We start from the raw sequence: 20615 nt of genomic DNA on the forward strand, positions 1-20615 counted from the left end.
TTTACACTTGCAAGACATGTCAGGCACTTCTGTCACTATCACACTATCATATTGTCTATCCATAACCAGAACTCTACCTCGAGGACCAAACACTCAATTTGGTGGTGACTTATTGCCTTTTACGACTGGTCTTAGATAATCAGCTGATGTGGCTATCCCATCTTTGCCAACTTAAGCAAACTTTCTGGTCACACCATCAAGCTGTGTTCACACTGTGCACTGGGCCTGGTTGAAATGTACCAGATGAGCCCCACCTAGCTGGCTCAGGCAGCCATCCTTGACGTTCACACTTCGTGCTGGACCGTGAGGACAAAAAAGTGGAAAATCCACATCCTGAAAAAGCTCTTGGTGATGTATAAAATTATGGCACATCATTCAATGAACTTTTAATTACCATAAATGATTAACTTTCTTGTAAAAAAGTGTACTTTTCATTTAATTAGTTTTTTTATTTTATAATGTAAATTGGCCACTTAAAAAAAATGCAATTAATCAGATTATTCTACACATGGTAGTGTAGCAGCTTCACTTCTTAAAAAAAAAAAACATTTACTTCTCATGATTCATAACAGTCATTATGAAATGACACTATTTGTCAACCACATGCAGTTGATTTACAAATAGTGTAATAAGGGTGTTTGATAATGGGTAACTTACTCTTAGATACATTTTAGACCATACATTATTGCAACAGAAATATAGCTGGAAGTTCAAATAAATGTTCCAGATGGTACTGACACATATCTGTCTCCATTTAAAAACAGAAGAACAAATTAATTTAAGATGAGAGTGTGCTGTGGATAGACTGCAGTAAAAACTTGCAACATTATGTTTCATTCCTTTCTAGTTGGAGATGAGAACCAGCAGATGCTGAAAACTTAATTACATTTATAGATGTTTCTATGTCTAAGTTTGGCTAATACACAAGATGTTCACTTTCCCAGAACTACAAAAGTGTGGAACTATGTTTTTGACACTTTCATAATGTTAACAATAATATGTTTTAGATCAACCCTATCTCCAAGTAAATGCCCTATCAAATAACTTTGGATAGTGCCTTACAGATAGTATTTGTTTTTGGAAATTAATGTGATGAAACCAATGCTATGGGGAACTGTATCTCAAATGGCATTTTTCTGGCTCATTTAATGACAAAATTAGTAAGCCCTATTTCCCTCTAAACTGTTTCCATTCTGTTTTTTTTTCTAATTTAACTGGAAGAAAAGTGTGTAGATTCAGCCTAGCCTGAAACCCTGCAGGACAGGTAAATAAATTATTATCGACTGGTGTGTCACTATTTCTGCTCCCACGCAGCTTTTGTCAGTCAGTAATACCACATGCCCCAATGGTGTGCATCCCACCATCATATCTCCTCAATAATATAGTTTTAGAGTAGACCCTATGGTTTTCTGCCGCCTGTTCCCAGACGTTCTTCACGCATTTACACACTCAGGTTTTGTATACATTAATGGCTTAATGGCAAACTGACAAACCAGTTTTGGCTGCATACAATCACAATAAGGTGAACTTCACTCCCTGACAGTTAGATGCAGTATATTCACTGCAGGATTGTTGGCCGTTGCTTGATCTCTCAGTCACTTTCGTTTTCACAGTCGCAAGCCATTCTTAATTGGGAGTGGCTCCTTGATTTATCTACAGGCTGGTGACCAGTGCTATCTGATATCTTTGACACCCATTAGTTGTGACTATACAGAATGTCACGCCTGCTCAAGGGTCTCACGGTGGACCACATCCTACTAGGTTGCCCTAATTTGGCACCTTAAAATGAAGCCTTACACTTGCTGACACACTACCTACCTCTGGTGCTATCAGACAACACCAAAGTGGCTGATTTGGTTTTGCTTTGTATCTGTGAAAGTGGTTTTTATTCCTCTCTGTGTCTTAGTGCACAATAGCCTTGTCGGTCACTTGTGAATTTGGAGGTGTGAGTGCTGCAGCCTGCTCCAACCTGAGGGTCCCACAGCTATCCTTTCTCAGAGGTCCACCCTGGCTCCTGCCCTTCCCACCCCTAAAATTCTTCTTATTCTGGAACATCTATCAATGGTTAACAAAATCCCAGGAAAGAGAACAATTATGATGAACCTATCTTGTCTGTGTAGCTAGTTTTCTTGTGGCAATGGAGGATGTGGAAGCAACTGTGAGATGCAGAGAATGTCTCCAGTCAGATACTGTGTCCCATGATCTCCAGCTGCTTTCTGGGCAGATTAACCCTCCTACCTTCCTCTCTCTCACTTCTACTTGCTTCTATGTCTTTGCTTCCTTTGTTCTTGGGTACAGTCAAGTCCATTGGGATTTTTCTTTTGTGTCCTTCCTCTCTGGGCTATTCCCAGTCTGATACACAAAAGAATGAGGGACCAACAACCAATGATCCCTTTAACCCTATCAATCAAAATCGATCCATCCATCCATCCTCCTTACTTTGAACAAAGCTGTACATACATTCAGTCAGACCTTGATACAGTTTCAAACTTTACTTGGTTCTACATAACGCCATTATCTATGTAAAGTCTGAAGCTAGTATTAATACTGTCTGAAAGATCATCAATATACAACATGAACAGTGAAGGTCCAACACACTTCTCTGGAGTACACCCAAACTTCCTTCTATATCTGTTGGTGACACTGCATCTGAGATAACATGCTCCATCCTCCCTACTAAGATATTCTCAGTCCATATCAGTGTGACAATCACTAAAATTGTGATTAAGATGAAAGCACATTCAAATTACTCACTAGGTACACAAGACATTTTAAGGCACAGGGATAAGAATCACAGTTGTGAAATATTCTCTACAGCATGTGCTGAGTGGTACTGTCACATACATCTCGTCTTCACTCTTCTCCACTTCAATGTGCTTCCTACTATGTTAACTCCTGGCCCCCTCACGTTTGCGTATCTATTTGATGTTTGCCAAATTCTTTTTTATTTCCTTATTAAAATTATTGATTTCCATTTGACAATTCTATCCTGCCTTTTCTGTGACAACTCTTGCTCATACTCTATATGTTTGTGAGATGCTCTTCTGTGATGGAATTCCTACAGGGAATGTTTTGCACAGTTTATACCAATAACACTTCATTAGTCAGACACATTACACTTCTCAATTTCTTATTAATTAATTAGACTCTTCAAATGAGTTTTTGAGTCGCTGAAATATAAAATATCTGAATTTGCTGCCTTTTGTCTCTTCTGGAGCAACTGACAAGAGATGACAATCTGAAATCCTGTAGGTCTACCTGTTGTGACTACAGCATAATAGTTGTCAGTGTGTGCTGCTGCCCCCCCCTCCGCAACAGGCAAACTGAGTGTCCTACTAACAATTCAGGTTCGTAAAATAAAAATAATCAATACTACTATGCTCTTACTTATGTCTGGTGTACTTCTAAGACAAGCAAATTAATTTCTGATGTCACTGTACAAATATAGGTGTACCACATAATAAAAACAAAAACAAATGTTACCAACCATGAAAATGGGCCTTACTTTGAGCGTTTTGCTACACTTTCTGCATCCTAAGACACATTTTCTTTCATCTAGCACCTGTGCACCTTTCCTTTCTTCCTACTGTCCCTTTCCTCCCAACAAATATGCTCTTTTGACGTATATTAAAACTAGTGATTTAAATTTAAAACATAAATGTGTAATCCATCAGCATATTATGGGTGCACTATTTTATTTTGTAGAATTTGTTGCACATATAAAATAATTTATGGATTTTAGTTTTAGAGTAACTGAACTCATAATTAAGTAAAACACTAGTGAACAGCAGCACTTTACAGAATTTCTTTGTCATATAGCAATCACAGAACACTTCCTAGATGAGGATCTGGTGAGACAGGCGGGGCTCAAGCATAGTACCAGGGGCCGGGTTTTGTTTCCTTGCCTGCAGCACTCTAAAGGTAATGAGTGTCTCTCTTTTACGTCTCTTTGTTGTTTGTAAGCAGTTTTATGATACGTATCTTGACCAAAATGACCCTTACAGTTCAAGTGATCTAAGAATTAATTTTTCACTCTGAACTGAGTGTATGCCAATATGAAGGTTGCTAGCAGATTAAAATTGCATGTTATACTGGGGCTAAAACATAGAAATTTTGCATTTTGTGGACAAAATGAGCTATGGGAGAACAACTCACAAGCTTTCTTCAGTTTCATTTCTGACAGTACACAAAACCAGTCATAGTGTTAAATAAAAAGGGCTTTACAAAGTATTCCATCTGTTTCTGATCATATTTTAAACATTTAGCCATATCTGCCCTAACAGACAAAGTAATTTCTGTTGCAGGATAAGGAGAGAAGCTAATAAATTGTGCAAGAAGAAATGCTGCTGTCCAAAAGAAAGTGAGTAGCAATACAAAAGATTAAGTGACCGAGAATTTATCACATGCTTTAACTATAAATACCAATTACTTCGCTTTCTTGCTACTTCAAAATGACTTAGTTCCAATTTTAGTAATGTAAAGTCCACAGAATCTTTGCATGATCCATAACCCAATTTGAAATATTTCTGAAAGAAATTGCAGAAAACTACTCTCAAACCATTGTCCCTGTTGGAAAAGATACTACAAAGACGCTACCGATTCATCTGATCTATAACCATAATTGAAACTATTTCTGAAAGAAGCTTTCAGACAGCTCCTCTCACACTGCTGTCTATATTTACAGTGACTAGAAATATGTAGTCATCACATTCGATCCATTAACCAATGTGAAATATTTCGGAAAGAACCAGTAGAAAGTTCCTCTCACACTGCTATCTGGACACACAGTGAGTAGAAATACAAAGTCATCACATTCGATCCATTACCCTCTGAGAAATATTATCAATGAAGTTGCAGTAAGCTTCTCTCACACTGCTATCTGGACACACAGTGACTAGAAATACAATGTCATCACATACGATCCATTACCCTATGTGAAATATTTCTGAATGAAGCAGTAGAAAGCTCCTCAAAAAACAGCTGTCTATGTTAACAGTGACATGAAATACAAAGAAGACATTCGATCCATTACCGTATGTGAAATATTTCTGAAAGAAGCTGCAGAAAGCTCCTCTCACAATGTTATCTGTGGGCACAGTGACTAGAAAAACAAAGTCATCACATTCGATCCATTACCCTATGTGATATATTTCTGAAAGAAGCTGCAGAAAGCTCCTCTCACACGGTTATCTGGACACACAGGGAAGAGAAATACAAAGTCAACACATTTGATCCATTACCCAATGTGAAATATTTCTGAAAGAAGCTGCAGAAAGCTCCTCTCACACGGTTATCTGGACACACAGGGACTAATAATACAAAGTCAACACATTTGATCCATTACGCTATGTGAAATATTTCTGAAAGAAGCTGCAGAAAGCTCCTCTCACAGTGCTATCTGGACGCACAGGGACTAAAAATACGAAGACATCACATTTGATTCATTACCCTATGTGAAATATTTCTGAATGAAGCAGCAGAAAGCTCCTCTCCCACTAATGTCTCGGATTACAGAGACATGAAATACAAAGTCATCACATTCGATCCATTACCCTGTGACAAATATTTCTGAAAGAAGCTGCAGAAAGCTCCTCTCACATGGTTATCTGGACACACAGGGACTAAAAATACAAAGTCAACACATTTGATCCATTACCCTATGTGAAATATTTCTGAAAGAAGCTGCAGGAAGCTCCTCTCACAGTGCTATCTGGACGCACAGGGACTAAAAATACGAAGACATCACATTTGATTCATTACCCTATGTGAAATATTTCTGAAAGAAGCTGCAGAAAGCTCCTCTCCCACTGATGTCTATGTTTACAGCGGCATGAAATACAAAGTAATCACATTCGATCCATTACCCTATGAGAAATATTTCTGATAGAAGCTGCAGAAAGCTCATCTCACACGGTTATCTGGACACACAGGGACTAAAAATACAAAGTCAACACATTTGATCCATTACCATATGTGAAATATTTCTGAAAGAAGCTGCAGAAAGCTCCTCTCACACGGTTATCTGGAGACACAGGGACTAGAAATACAAAGTCAACACATTTGATCCATTACCCAATGTGAAATATTTCTGAAAGAAGCTGCAGAAAGCTCCTCTCACACGGTTATCTGGACACACAGGGACTAAAAATACAAAGTCAACACATTTGATCCATTACCCTATGTGAAATATTTCTGAAAGAAGTTGCAGAAAGATCCTCTCACAGTGCTATCTGTACACACAGGGACTATAAATGCCGAGTTATCACATTCGTCCATTACCCTATGTGAAATATTTCTGAAAGAAGCTGCAGGAAGCTCCTCTCACAGAGCTATCTGGACACACAGGGACTAGAAATGCCAAGTCATCACATTCGATCCATTACCCTATGTGAAATATTTCTGAAAGAAGCTGCAGAAAGCTCCTCTCACAGTGCTATCTGGAAACACAGGGACTAAAAATACGAAGTCATCACCTTTGATTCATTACCCTATGTGAAATATTTCTGAATGAAGCAGCAGAATGCTCCTCTCCCACTAATATCTCGGATTACAGAGACATGAAATACAAAGTCATCACATTCGATCCATTACCCTATGTGAAATATTTCTGAAGGAAGCTGCAGAAAGCTCATCTCACACGGTTATCTGGACACACAGGGACTAAAAATACAAAGTCAACACATTTGATCCATTACCCTATGTGAAATATTTCTGAAAGAAGCTGCAGAAAGCTCCTCTCACACGGTTATCTGGACACACAGGGACTAAAAATACAAAGTCAACACATTTGATCCATTAACCTATGTGAAATATTTCTGAAAGAAGCTGCAGAAAGCTCCTCTCACACTGCTATCGGTACTCACAGTGGCTGGAAATAGAGAGTCATCACATTCGTCCATTACCCAATGTGAAATATTTCTGAAAGAAGCTGCAGAAAGCTCCTCTCACATGGTTATCTGGACACACAGGGACTAAAAATACAAAGTCAACACATTTGATCCATTACCCTATGTGAAATATTTCTGAAAGAAGCTGCAGGAAGCTCCTCTCACAGTGCTATCTGGACGCACAGGGACTAAAAATACGAAGACATCACATTTGATTCATTACCCTATGTGAAATATTTGTGAAGGAAGCTGCAGAAAGTTCATCTCACACGGTTATCTGGACACACAGGGACTAACAATACAAAGTCAACACATTTGATCCATTACCCTATGTGAAATATTTCTGAAAGAAGCTGCAGAAAGTTCCTCTCACAGTGCTATCTGGACACACAGGGACTAGAAATGCCAAGTCATCACATTCGAACCATTACCCTGTGAGAAATATTTCTGAAAGAAGCTGCAGAAAGCTCCTCTCACACTGCTATCTGTACTCACAGTGGCTGGAAATAGAAAGTCATAACATTTGTCCATTACCCTATGTGAAATATTTCTGAAAGAAGCTGCTGAAAGCTCCTCTCACACGGTTATCTCGACACACAGGGACTAAAAATACAAAGTCAACACATTCGATCCATTACCCTATGTGAAATATTTCTGAAAGAAGCTGGAGAAAGCTCCTCTCACTGTGCTATCTGGACACACAGGGACTAAAAATAGGAAGTCATCACATTTGATTCATTACCCTATGTGAAATATTTCTGAATGAAGCAGCAGAAAGCTCCTCTCCCACTAATGTCTCTGTTTACAGAGACATGAAATACAAAGTCATCTTATTCGATCCATTACCCTGTGAGAAATATTTCTGAAAGAAGCTGCAGAAAGCTCCTCTCACAGTGCTATCTGGACGCACAGGGACTAAAACTAGGAAGTCATCACATTTGATTCATTACCCTATGTGAAATATTTCTGAATGAAGCAGCAGAAAGCTCCTCTCACACAGTTATCTGGACACACAGGGACTAAAAATACAAAGTCAACACATTTGATCCATTAACCTATGTGAAATATTTTTGAAAGAAGCTGCAGAAAGCTCCTCTCACACAGTTATCTGGACACACAGTGACTAAAAATACAAAGTCAACACATTTGATCCATTAACCTATGTGAAATATTTCTGAAAGAAGCTGCAGAAAGCTCCTCTCACACGGTTATCTAGACACACAGGGACTAAAAATACAAAGTCAACACATTTGATCCATTAACCTATGTTTTTTTTTTTTTTTTTTTTTTTTTTTGTGGTTTTCGGGCGCACAACTTCAATGGTCCTTAGCGCCCTGACTACTCGAAGAATGCACCGCGAGGCACAAGTTGACAACAACAACTAAAAGGGAAAACACAATAAAAGACAGACTGACAGGCAGAGGATTAAAAACATCATCAAATGTCCTTAGCAAGGTTTGTCAAATTGATAAAACAAAGAACACGAGCAGCTGCTCTTGGGTCATCCGCTAAAATGGCATCTAAAGTAGTAGGCAGGTTAAGATCGAGGCGCAGTGTTTTAAGATCGGGACAGGACATTAAAATGTGACTAACCGTCAGCAAGTGCCCACATGGGCAGAACGGCGCCGGCGCAGCCGTCAGCAGATCGCGATGGCTAAACCGGCAGTGGCCAATTCGTAACCTTGCTAAAACGACCTCCTCCCGCCGAGAAGGGCGTGAGGAGGACGTCCAAGCCACGGGAAGAGGTTTTAAGGCCCGAAGCTTGTTGTCGGTAAGTGCAGCCCAATCGGCATGCCACAGCGACACAACGCGCCGACAAATGACCCTGCTACAATCTGACGAAGGGACACCACAAGAAGCTGTCCGAGGTTGGAGGACCGCAGCCTTGGCCGCGGCATCTGCAGCTTCGTTCCCAGGGATACCGACATGGCCAGGAACCCACATAAAGCTAACCGGCGTACCGACGTCCACCAGCTGCTGAAGAGAGCGTTGGATCCGGTGTACGAAAGGGTGAACCGGGTACGGATCACTGAGGCTCTGGATGGCGCTCAGGGAATCTGAGCAGATGACATAAGCAGAATGTCGGTGGCGGCAGATGTACAGAACAGCCTGGTAGAGGGCAAAGAGCTCAGCTGTGAAGACCGAACAATGGCCATGGAGCCGGTATTGGAAACTTTGTGCCCCGACAATAAAGGAACACCCGACCCCGTCATTGGTCTTAGAGCCATCTGTATAAATGAAAGTCAAGTTGTTGAACTTCGAACGAAGTTCCAAAAAACGGGAGTGGTAGACCGAACCGGGGGTGACCTCTTTTGGGAGCGAGCTAAGGTCGAGGTGAACGCGGACCTGAGCCTGGAGCCAAGGTGGCGTGCGGCTCTCGCCCACTCGAAAGGTTGCAGGGAGTGAAAAATGAAGGTGTTGAAGGAGGCGACGAAAGCGAACTCCAGGGGGTAGCAAGGCAGAGACATACAACCCGTATTGAAGGTCAAGAGAGTCGTCAAAAAAGGAACGATAAGAAGGATGGTCGGGCATTGACAGTAGCCGACAGGCATACCGACAAAGCAGTATATCGCGCCGGTAGGTGAGTGGCAATTCGCCAGCGTCAGCATGAAGACTCTCTACGGGACTGGTATAAAATGCTCCGATCGCAAGTCGTAAACCCCGATGTTGTATGGAGTTGAGGCGGCGTAAGATGGATGGCCGTGCAGAGGAGTATACGAAGCTCCCATAATCCAGCTTGGAGCGGACGATCGACCGATATAGACGAAGTAGGACGGTTCGATCCGCTCCCCACGACATACCACTGAGAACACGGAGGACATTTAAAGAACGGGTACAACGGGCGGCCAAATATGACACATGTGGAGACCAGCTAAGTTTCCTGTCAAAGGTAAGGCCTAAAAATTTGATTGTCTCCACGAGTGGGAGAGCAACGGGACCGAGTCGTAAGGACGGTGGGAGAAACTCTTTGTAGCGCCAGAAGTTAATACAGACCGTCTTCTCGGCAGAAAAACGGAAGCCATTGGCGACACTCCAGGAGTAAAGACGGTCAAGAGAACGCTGAAGACAGCGCTCCAAGACACGTGGACACTGCGCGCTGCAATAGATGGTAAAATCGTCTACGAAAAGGGAGCCTGATACAGCAGCTGGGAGGCAATCCATTATTGGATTGATCACGATGGCGAAGAGAGCGACGCTCAAAACTGAGCCCTGTGGCACCCCATTCTCCTGGCGAAAGGTGTCGGACAGGACAGAACCCACACGTACCCGAAACTGTCGATCCATTAAAAAGGAACGAATAAAAAGAGGGAGGCGACCGCGAAAGCCCCACGTATGCATGGTGCGGAGAATGCCCGCCCTCCAACAGGTGTCGTAAGCCTTCTCCAAATCAAAGAACACAGCCGCGGTCGGGCGCTTCCGCAAGAAGTTATTCATGATGAAGGTCGACAAGGTAACCAGATGGTCGACAGCAGAGCGGCGCCTTCGAAATCCACATTGTACATTGGTAAGTAGGCGGCGAGACTCGAGCAGCCAAACCAATCGAGAGTTAACCATTCGCTCCATCACTTTACAGACACAGCTGGTAAGCGAGATAGGTCGATAACTGGAAGGCAAGTGCTTGTCCTTCCCCGGCTTAGGAATCGGGACAACAATAGACTCGCGCCAGCATGCGGGAACTTGTCCCTCAATCCAGATGTGATTGTATGTACGAAGAAGAAAACCTTTACCCGCAGGAGAAAGGTTCTTCAGCATCTGAATATGAATAGAATCAGGCCCTGGAGCGGAGGACCGTGATCGGCCAAGTGCGGTTTCGAGTTCCCGCATGGTGAATGGGGCATTATAACTTTCACAATTCGAGGAGCGGAAGTCACGTGGCCTAGCCTCCTCGGCCTGTTTGCGGGGGAGGAAGGCAGGGTGGTAATGAGCGGAGCTCGAAACCTCGGCGAAAAAGCGGCCGAAGGCATTGGAGACAGCCTCAGGGGCCACAAGGACTTCATTCGCGACCTTCAAGCCAGAAATTGGGGAGTGGACCTTAGTGCCAGATAGCCGGCGCAGGCTACCCCAGACAACAGAAGAAGGAGTAGAACTGTTGAAGGTGCTGGTGAAAGCAGCCCAGCTGGCTTTCTTGCTTTCTTTAATAATACGACGACACTGAGCACGTAATCGTTTATAATTAATACAATTCGCCACTATAGGGTGGCGTTTAAAGGTGCGTAAAGCACGTCGACGAGCACGTATAGCGTCCCTACATGCTGCGGTCCACCAGGGGACCGGTACGCGACGTGGAGAAGAGGTAGGGTGAGGGATGGAATATTCAGCAGCAGCGAGAATGACTTCCGTGAGGTGTGCGACCTGACGATCGCAGCTTGTGAAGGTTTGATCCTGAAAGGTCGCCCTGGAAGAGAAGAGCCCCCAGTCTGCCTTGGAGATGGTCCAACGAGAGGAGCACGGAGAGGGAGTATGCTGCAGGAGATGGATAATACACGGGAAGTGGTCGCTCGAATATGTATCAGCAAGGGCATACCACTCAAACCGGCGTGCAAGTTGGGGAGTACATATAGAGAGGTCTAAATGGGAATAGGTATGAGATGTGTCCGAAAGAAAAGTAGGGGCGCCAGTATTGAGGCAGACAAGATTGAGCTGGTTGAAAAGGTCTGCTAACAAGGAGCCCCTCGGGCAGGATGCTGGAGAGCCCCAAAGAGGATGGTGGGCATTGAAGTCTCCAGTTAACAAAAATGGTGCAGGTAGCTGAGCAACAAGTTGCGTCATGACTGCCCTGGTAACGGCAGATGACGATGGAGCGTAAACGGTACAAAAGGAAAACGTAAAAGTGGGGAGAGTAATGCGGATGGCAACTGCCTGCAGGCCGGTGTGCAACGTGATGGGATCGTAGTAAATATCATCCCGGACCAGCAACATAACCCCTCCATGAGCTGGGATACCTACCACAGGGGGTAGGTCAAAACGCACAGAGGTGTAGTGTGCCAAGGCAATTTGATCGCATGGGCGTAGCTTCGTTTCCTGGAGGGCTACGACGAGCGGACGATGCAAGCGGAGCAGCAACTTCAAGTCCTCTCGGTTGGAGCGAACGCTGCGAATATTCCAGTTAATAAGTGCCATCGGAAGAAAAGGAAGATGAGAGAAGGGGTCACCTCGAAGGCCGCTGAGGGCCTGGCTTCGAGCGAGCACTGCCGCCGCTATCAGTAGGCGGACAGTCATCGTCCATTGGGTCTATAGGTTCATCGGCCATCTTGGGAAGATGGCCGGGAGGGGGAGCTTCCTCCGCCGGTGAACGGCCACATGTTCGGCTACCAGCGGTGCGGCCAGGCGAAAGGGATGACGGCCTGGGGCGGCAACCGCTGGGTGGCGCAGGAGAAGAAATGCGCCGTGGCGGAGAAGGAGAACTGTGCTTCCTATTAGCCTTCTTGGATGGTCGTTTGGTGGAAGTACCGGACGAAGGCTGGGAGGTCGAGGTACGGAGGAAGTCTGCACGGGACGGTTCCTTCTTGAAGGCCCGTGCATCTGACTTCTGGGTCTTCGTCTTAGCAGAAGCTGATGAAGGGGCTGGTGTCTGTGGGGTGATGGGACGAAGAGGAGACGTCGACCGCGCGATCTTAGCACTGGCCGAACGGACGACCGTGGTGCTGAAGGTCAGATCGCATGTCTGGGTTGCTACCTCCCGGGTAGTCCGAGGAGAGGCGAGGACAGTGCTGTATTTCCCCGCTGGGAGCAGCGTGGGCTTCCTACTAGCCAATAGCTTGCGAGCAGCCGAGGTGGACACTTTCTCTTTGACTCGAATTTCCTGGATACAGCATTCTTCCTTATAGACAGGACAGTCGCGGGAGGATGCGGCATGGTCACCCTGACAGTTCACACAACGAGGAGACGGAGGTGGACAGTCACCCTCATGGGCATCCCTGCCACAAGTGACACATTTAGCCACATTGGAACAAGACTGTCGAGTGTGATTGAAACGCTGACACTGGTAGCAGCGCGTAGGTGTCGGGACATAGGGGCGAACAGAAATAACCTCGTAGCCCGCCTTGATGCGCGATGGCAGCTTAACACTATCGAAGGTTAAGAAAAGTGTCCGGGTCGGTACAAGGTCATTGTTGACCTTTTTCATGACCCGATGGACAGCCGTCACGCCCTGCTCAGCGAGGAAAGATTGAAGCTCCTCGTCAGTCAATCCGTCGAGAGAGCTACTATAGACTACACCACGAGACGAATTCAAAGTGCGGTGGGCCTCCACCCGGACAGGGAACGTGTACAAGAGTGTGGCCCGAAGCAGTTTTTGTGCCTGAAAGGCACTCTCAGTTTCTAGTAATAAGGTACCGTTACGCAACCTGGTACAAGATTTGACAGATCCGGCTATGGCATCTACGCCCTTCTGGATAACGAAAGGGTTGACAGAGGAAAAATCCTTTCCGTCCTCAGATCGAGAAACTACGAGGAACTGTGGGGCAGGCGGTAGTATTTTTGTCACTGTTGGCTGGTCACGTTTCCGTTTGTGGGTCGAAGTCGAAAGCGATGGGGTAGAATCCATTGCGGAGGAATCCCCCATGATTGCCAGCGTCTCCGATGGCGCGCTCCTTCCTTGTGGGGACCCTCTCAGAGGGCACTCCCGCCTTAGGTGAATGTTTACACCTCAGGTCACACCTCCCGAGAAACAGACGGAGGGACCAATCGGCATGGTCAGAAGGTATCAGCTCAGGCAATCACCCCTCCCCGGGCCTGGCCTTTACCAAGGGGTACGCGCGTGCCTTACATGTCTACCCAGGGCGGGGACTTACGCGTTACCCCGTCACCGGCTACGAGTGCGAACGCGTGGGTCGGCCTTCAGACACGCACAGGGAGGAAGGAAGAAGAGGAAAAAGAAGAGAGAGGGAGAAAGAGGACAGACTGTCTCAAACGCCGAGGCGGAGACCAGAGAAGGCAAGGAGAAGAAGGCAATGAGAAAGCAAGGAGAAGGAGGCAAGGAGAAGGCAAGGAGAAGAAGGCAATGAGAAGGCAAGGAGAAGTCAAGGGAAAAAGTAAGGGAGACAGTGAAGTGGAGAAGAGCAAAGAAAGGAACCAACAAAAGGAAAGAAGAAACAAGAAGGAAAAACCAAAAAGACCACGATTATAGGTCGTGAAACCGTCCGTCTCTGGACGCAGGCGCTAACTACCCCCGTGAGGGGGATGGACTCCTTTCAGTCGCCTCTTAGGACAGGCAGGAATACCTCGGGCCTATTCTAATCCCCGGACCCACAGGGGGGATTAACCTATGTGAAATATTTCTGAAAGAAGCTCCAGAAAGCTCCTTTCACACTGATGTCTGTGTTTACAGCGACATGAAATACAAAGTAATCACATTCGATCCATTACCCTATGAGAAATATTTCTGAAATAAGCTGCAGAAAGCTCCTCTCACAGTGCTATCTGGACACACAGGGACTAAAAACACGAAGTCAACACATTTGATTCATTACCCCATGTGAAATATTTCTGAATGAAGCAGCAGAAAGCTCCACTCCCACTGATGTCTAATTTTACAGCGACATGAAATACAAAGTAATCACATTTGATCCATTACCCTATGAGAAATATTTCTGAAAGAAGCTGCAGAAAGCTCCTCTCACAGTGCTATCTGGACACACAGGGACTAGAAATGCCAAGTCATCACATTCATCCATTACCCTATGTGAAATATTTCTGAAAGAAGCTGCAGAAAGCTCCTCTCACAGTGCTATCTGTACACACAGGGACTATAAATGCCAAGTCATCACATTCGTCCATTACCCTATGTGAAATATTTCTGAAAGAACCTGCCGAAAGCTCGTCTCACACGGTTATCTGGACACACAGGGACTAAAAATAAAAAGCCATCACATTTTATCCATTACCGTATGTGAAATATTTCTGAAAGAAGCTGCAGAAAGCTCTTCTCACACGGTTATCTGGACACACATGGACTAAAAATACAAAGTCAACACATTTGATCCATTGCCACATGTGAAATATTTCTGAAAGAAGCTGCAGAAAGCTCCTCTCACAGTGCTATCTGGACACACAGGGACTAGAAATGCCAAGTCATCACATTCGTCCATTACCCTATGTGGAATATTTCTGAAAGAAGCTGCAGAAAGCTCCTCTCACACGGTTATCTGTACATACAGGGACTAAAAATACAAAGTCAACACATTTGATCCATTACTCTATGTGAAATATTTCTGAAAGAAGCCGCAGAAAGCTCCTCTCACACGGTTATCTGGACACACAGGGACTAAAAATACAAAGTCAACACATTTGATCCATTACCCTATGTGAAATATTTCTGAAAGAAGCTGCAGAAAGCTCCTCTCACACAGTTATCTGGACACACAGGGACTAAAAATACAAAGTCAACACATTTGATCCATTAACCTATGTGAATTATTTCTGAAAGAAGCTGCAGAAAGCTCCTCTCACACGGTTATCTGGACACACAGGGACTAAAAATACAAAGTCAACACATATGATCCATTAACCTATGTGAAATATTTCTGAAAGAAGCTGCAGAAAGCTCCTCTCACATGGTTATCTGGACACACAGGGACTAAAAATACAAAGTCAACACATTTGATCCATTAACCTATGTGAAATATTTCTGAAAGAAGCTGCAGAAAGCTCCTCTCACACGGTTATCTGGACACACAGGGACTAAAAATACAAAGTCAACACATTTGATCCATTAACCTATGTGAAATATTTCTGAAAGAAGCTGCAGAAAGCTCCTCTCACACGGTTATCTGGACACACAGGGACTAAAAATAAAAAGTCAACACATTTGATCCATTAACCTATGTGAAATATTTCTGAAAGAAGCTGCAGAAAGCTCCTCTCACACGGTTATCTGGACACACAGGGACTAAAAATACAAAGTCAACACATTTGATCCATTAACCTATGTGAAATATTTCTGAAAGAAGCTGCAGAAAGCTCCTCTCACACGGTTATCTGGACACACAGGGACTAAAAATACAAAGTCAACACATTTGATCCATTAACCTATGTGAAATATTTCTGAAAGAAGCTGCAGAAAGCTCCTCTCACACGGTTATCTGGACACACAGGGACTAAAAATACAAAGCAACACATTTGATACATTACCCTATGTGAAATATTTCTGAAAGAAGCTGCAGAAAGCTCCTCTCACACTGATGTCTATGTTTACAGTGACGTGAAATACAAAGTAATCACATTCGTCCATTACCCTATGAGAAATATTTCTGAAAGAAGCTGCAGAAAGCTCCTCTCACACGGTTATCTGGACACACAGGGACTAAAAATACAAAGTCAACACATTTGATCCATTACCCTATGTGAAATATTTCTGAAAGAAGCTGCAGAAAGCTCCTCTCACAGTGCTATCTGGACACACAGGGACTAGAAATGCCAAGTCATCACATTCGTCCATTACCCTACGTGAAATATTTCTGAAAGGACCTGCCGAAAGCTCGTCTCACACGGTTATCTGGACACACAGAGACTAAAAATACAAAGCAAACACATTTGATCAATTACCCTATGTGAAATATTTCTGAATGAAGCTGCAGAAAGGTCATCTCACATGGTTATCTGGACACACAGGGACTAAAAATACAAAGTCAACACATTTGATCCATTACCCTATGTGAAATATTTCTGAAAGAAGCTGCAGAAAGCTCCTCTCACACGGTTATCTGGACACACAGGGACTAAAAATACAAAGTCAACACATTTGATCCATTAACCTATGTGAAATATTTCTGAAAGAAGCTACAGAAAGCTCCTCTCACACTGGTGTCTATGTTTACAGCGACGTGAAATACAAAGTAATCACATTCGATCCATTACCCTATGAGAAATATTTCTGAAAGGAGCTGCAGAAAGCTCCTCTCACATGGTTATCTGGACACACAGGGACTAAAAATACATAGTCAACACATTCGATCCATTACCCTGTGAGAAAAATTTCTGAAAGAAGCTGCAGAAAGCTCCTCTCACACTGCTATCTGTACTCACAGTGGCTGGAAATAGAAAGTCATCACATTCAATCCATTACCCTGTGAGAAATATTTCTGAAAGAAGCTGCAGAAAATTCCTCTCACACTACTATCTGTACTCACAGTGGCTCTGAATAGAAAGTAATCACATTCATCCATTACCCTATGTGAAATATTTCTGAAAGTAGCTGCTGAAAGCTCCTCTCACACGGTTATCTGGACACACAGGGACTAAAAATACATAGTCATCACATTCGATCCATTACCCTGTGAGAAATATTTCTGAAAGAAGCTGCAGAAAGCTCCTTTCACACTGATGTCTGTGTTTACAGCAACATGAAATACAAAGTAATCACATTCGATCCATTATCCTATGAGAAATATTTCTGAAAGAAGCTGCAGAAAGCTCCTCTCACAGTGCTATCTGGACACACAGGGACTAAAAATACAAAGTCAACACATTTGATCCATTACCGTATGTGAAATATTTCTGAAAGAAGCTGCAGAAAGCTCCTCTCACAGTGCTATCTGGACACACAGGGACTAGAAATGCCATGTCATCACATTCGTCCATTACCCTACGTGAAATATTTCTGAAAGGACCTGCCGAAAGCTCGTCTCACACGGTTATCTGGACACACAGGGACTAAAAATACAAAGCAAACACATTTGATCAATTACCCTATGTGAAATATTTCTGAAAGAAGCTGCAGAAAGGTCATCTCACACGGTTATCTGCACACACAGGGACTAAAAATACAAAGTCAACACATTTGATCCATTACCCTATGTGAAATATTTCTGAAAGAAGCTGCAGAAAGCTCCTCTCACACGGTTATCTGGACACACAGGGACTAAAAATACAAAGTCAACACATTTGATCCATTAACCTATGTGAAATATTTCTGAAAGAAGCTGCAGAAAGCTCCTCTCACACTGATGTCTATGTTTACAGCGACGTGAAATACAAAGTAATCACATTCGATCCATTACCCTATGAGAAATATTTCTGAAAGAAGCTGCAGAAAGCTCCTCTCACACGGTTATCTGGACACACAGGGACTAAAAATACAAAGTCAACACATTTGATCCATTAACCTATGTGAAATATTTCTGAAAGAAGCTGCAGAAAGCTCCTCTCACACGGTTATCTGGACACACAGGGACTAAAAATACAAAGTCAACACATTTGATCCATTAACCTATGTGAAATATTTCTGAAAGAAGCTGCAGAAAGCTCCTCTCACACGGTTATCTGGACACACAGGGACTAAAAATACAAAGTCAACACATTTGATCCATTAACCTATGTGAAATATATCTGAAAGAAGCTGCAGAAAGCTCCTCTCACACGGTTATCTGGACACACAGGGACTAAAAATACAAAGTCAACACATTTGATCCATTAACCTATGTGAAATATTTCTGAAAGAAGCTGCAGAAAGCTCCTCTCACACTGATGTCTATGTTTACAGCGACGTGAAATACAAAGTAATCACATTCGTCCATTACCCTATGAGAAATATTTCTGAAAGAAGCTGCAGAAAGCTCCTCTCACATGGTTATCTGGACACACAGGGACTAAAAATACAAAGTCAACACATTTGATCCATTAACCTATGTGAAATATTTCTGAAAGAAGCTGCAGAAAGCTCCTCTCACACGGTTATCTGGACACACAGGGACTAAAAATACAAAGTCAACACATTTGATCCATTAACCTATGTGAAATATTTCTGAAAGAAGCTGCAGAAAGCTCCTCTCACACGGTTATCTGGACACACAGGGACTAAAAATACAAAGTCAACACATTTGATCCATTAACCTATGTGAAATATTTCTGAAAGAAGCTGCAGAAAGCTCCTCTCACACTGATTTCTATGTTTACAGCGACGTGAAATACAAAGTAATCACTTTCGATCCATTACCCTATGAGAAATATTTCTGAAAGAAGCTGCAGAAAGCTCCTCTCACATGGTTATCTGGACACACATGGACTAAAAATAAAACGTCAACACTTTTGATCCATTACCCTATGTGAAATATTTCTGGTGGTGGTGGTGGTTATTGTTTAACGTCCCGTCGACAACGAGGTCATTAGAGACGGAGCGCAAGCTCGGGTTAGGGAAGGATTGGGAAGGTAATCGGCCGTGCCCTTTCAAAGGATCCATCCCGGCATTTGCCTGAAACGATTTAGGGAAATCACGGAAAACCTAAATCAGGATGGCCGGAGACGGAATTGAACCGTCGTCCTCCCAAAATATTTCTGAAACAAGCTGCAGAAAGCTCCTCTCACACGGTTATCTGGACACACAGGGACTAAAAATACAAAGTCAACACATTTGATCCATTAACCTATGTGAAATATTTCTGAAAGAAGCTGCAGAAAGCTCCTCTCACACGGTTATCTGGACACACAGGGACTAAAAATACAAAGTCAACACATTTGATCCATTAACCTATGTGAAATATTTCTGAAAGAAGCTGCAGAAAGCTCCTCTCACACGGTTATCTGGACACACAGGGACTAAAAATACAAAGTCAACACATTTGATCCATTAACCTATGTGAAATATTTCTGAAAGAAGCTGCAGAAAGCTCCTCTCACACTGATGTCTATGTTTACAGCGACGTGAAATACAAAGTAATCACATTCGTCCATTACCCTATGAGAAATATTTCTGAAAGAAGCTGCAGAAAGCTCCTCTCACATGGTTATCTGGACACACAGGGATTAAAAATACAAAGTCAACACATTTGATCCATTAACCTATGTGAAATATTTCTGAAAGAAGCTGCAGAAAGCTCCTCTCACACAGTTATCTGGACACACAGGGACTAAAAATACAAAGTCAACGCATTTGATCCATTAACCTATGTGAAATATTTCTGAAAGAAGCTGCAGAAAGCTACTCTCACACTGATGTCTATGTTTACAGCGACGTGAAATACAAAGTAATCACATTCGATCCATTACCCTATGAGAAATATTTGTGAAAGAAGCTGCAGAAAGCTCCTCTCACACGGTTATCTGGACACACAGGGACTAAAAATACAAAGTCAACACATTTGATCCATTAACCTATGTGAAATATTTCTGAAAGAAGCTGCAGAAAGCTCCTCTCACACGGTTATCTGGACACACAGGGACTAAAAATACAAAGTCAACACATTTGATGCATTAACCTATGTGAAATATTTCTGAAAGAAGCTGCAGAAAGCTCCTCTCACACGGTTATCTGGACACACAGGGACTAAAAATACAAAGTCAACACATTTGATCCATTAACCTATGTGAAATATTTCTGAAAGAAGCTGCAGAAAGCTCCTCTCACACGGTTATCTGGACACACAGGGACTAAAAATACAAAGTCAACACATTTGATCCATTAACCTATGTGAAATATTTCTGAAAGAAGCTGCAGAAAGCTCCTCTCACACAGTTATCTGGACACACAGGGACTAAAAATACAAAGTCAACGCATTTGATCCATTAACCTATGTGAAATATTTCTGAAAGAAGCTGCAGAAAGCTCCTCTCACACTGATGTCTATGTTTACAGCGACGTGAAATACAAAGTAATCACATTCGTCCATTACCCTATGAGAAATATTTCTGAAAGAAGCTGCAGAAAGCTCCTCTCACATGGTTATCTGGACACACAGGGACTAAAAATACAAAGTCAACACATTTGATCCATTAACCTATGTGAAATATTTC

This window comes from Schistocerca nitens, chromosome 7, assembly GCF_023898315.1.
Source record: "Schistocerca nitens isolate TAMUIC-IGC-003100 chromosome 7, iqSchNite1.1, whole genome shotgun sequence".
In the NCBI taxonomy this organism is placed as follows: domain Eukaryota; kingdom Metazoa; phylum Arthropoda; class Insecta; order Orthoptera; family Acrididae; genus Schistocerca; species Schistocerca nitens.